Source organism: Pteropus vampyrus, unplaced genomic scaffold, assembly GCF_000151845.1.
Source record: "Pteropus vampyrus isolate Shadow unplaced genomic scaffold, Pvam_2.0 Scaffold106, whole genome shotgun sequence".
Taxonomy (NCBI): Eukaryota; Metazoa; Chordata; class Mammalia; order Chiroptera; family Pteropodidae; genus Pteropus; species Pteropus vampyrus.
The window spans coordinates 292,280-294,452 of record NW_011888887.1 but is presented as its reverse complement, the minus strand read 5'-3'; positions in this window follow the sequence as shown (position 1 = coordinate 294,452).

The following is a 2,173-nucleotide window of genomic DNA, read 5'->3' as shown; positions in this document are numbered from 1 at the left end:
CTTTTCTAGTTTCTTAAGATGAAGCATTAGATTATTTGGGCTCTTTCTTGATTTTGAATTTAGGCCTGTAATGATATGAATTTTCCTTTTATGACTGCTTTTGCCATGTCCGAAATGTTTTGATATGTTGTACTATCATTACTATTCATTTCTATATATCTCTCGATCTCTCTTTTTATTTCTTCCCTGACCCAGTTATTCTTCAGTAGCATATTGTTTAATCTCCATGTATTTGTGGTTCTTCCTGATTTCTTTTGGCAGTTGATTTCTAGTTTCAAAGCCTTATGATCAGAGAATATGGTTGGTACGATTTCAACCCTCTTATATTTGCTGAGGCTATCTCTGCGTTCCAGTATGTGGTCGATTCTTGAGAATGTTCCACATTCACTAGAGAAGAATGTATGAGCAGCTGTTTTGGGATGGAAGGCTCAGTAAATGTCAATTATGTCCATTTAGTCTAATGTATCATTTAAAGATGTTATTTCCTTGATGAGTTTCTCTTTGGATGATCTGTCCATATCCGACAGTTGGGTATTTAGGTCCCCTACTTATTATAGTGTTTTGGTCTGTTTCTCTCTTTAGTTCTGTTAGTAATTGCTTTACATATTTTGTAATTCCCTGATTGGAAGCAAAGATATTAATAAATGTTATGTCTTCTTGGTGCATGATTCCCTTTATCATTATGAAGTGTACCTCGGTATCTTTTTTCCCTTTTTTATTTTGAAGTCTATTTCTTCTGATATTAGTACCGATACTTCCGCTTTTCTCTGAATGCCATTTCCTTGAAATATCATTTTCCACCCTTTCACTTCAAGTCTATATATGTCTTTGGAACTGAGATATGTATCCTGGAGGCAGCATATGATTGTTTTTTTGTTTTTTTGTTTTTTTTAATCCATTCTGCAACTCTATGCCTTTTTATTGGTGAGTTCAGTCCATTTACATTTAGGGTGATTATTGAAATATGAGGTCTTCTTATAGCCATTTTATCTTTAGCTTTCTGGTAGCTCAGTGTTTTCATTGCTTCCTCGTCCTTGTGTTTCTGTTTTCTTTATTTTGGTTGGCTTTGTGGGTTTACCTTCTAGTTCTTTTTTTATGTTATATACTTCAGTTTTTAATCTTTGGTGTATAGTTACCATTACAAATATGAAAAGGATAGTAATATATATACAATTATCCATTTCCTTCTGTGCATGCCTTATCTCTAGTCCCCTTTACAAATTTAGATCTTTGAATCTCCTCCTTTTCAGTCATTGTTAACTCACTTTGTCCCTATGTATGCTGAACGTTCATTACTATCTTGTTATAACAATTCATTCTTATTATTTTACCTTATAATGCCCTGTTCTTAGTAAGGATTCCACAACTCTGCTTCTATTTGCCTGATAGTCACTTTACTCCTAATTTTTTTTTTTTTTTTTTTTTTTGTCATTTTGTTTTAGATGAACAGACTTCTTTCAGTATTTCCTGTAATACAAGCCTCATAGTAGAGAATTCCTAATTTTCTTTTATGTCTGGGAAGGTCTTAATTTCTCCTTCATATCTAAAGGAGAGTTTTGCTGGATACATTATTCTAGACCAGTAGTTCCTTTCACTTAATAGTTTAAATATTTGATTCCATTCCTTTCTGGCTTGTAAGGACTGCGCTGAGAAGTCCCAGGAAAATCTAATGGGTTTTCCATTATAAATTACCATTTTTTTCTCCCTGGCTGCACTGAGTATTCTCTCTTTGTCGTTGATTTTTGATAATTTTAATACAATCTGTCTTGGTGAAGGCCTTTTTGGGTTGAGATAATTGGGTGTTCTGTTGACTTCTTGCTCCAGTTCCAAGCTCCAGTTCATTTCTTAGATTTGGGAAATTCTTGTCCACTATTTGTCTGAAAATGCTTTCTAGTCCCTGTTCCTTTTCTTCATTTTCAATAATGCCCATTATTCTTATGTTTTCTCTCCTGATGGTATCAGCTAGTTCTTGTATTTCTCTTTCATTATTTTTCACTTTTCAAGTTCTTTCATCTTTCTTCTGATTTATTTCTAGATTTCTGTGTTTGAGATCATTGATCCTTTCTTCAATTTGGTTAACTCTATTTCCCAAGCTTGCTATTTCATTTTTCAATTTTCAACTCTTGCAGTGTGTTTTTCATCTCCAGAAGATCTATTCTGTTCTTTTTGAGGG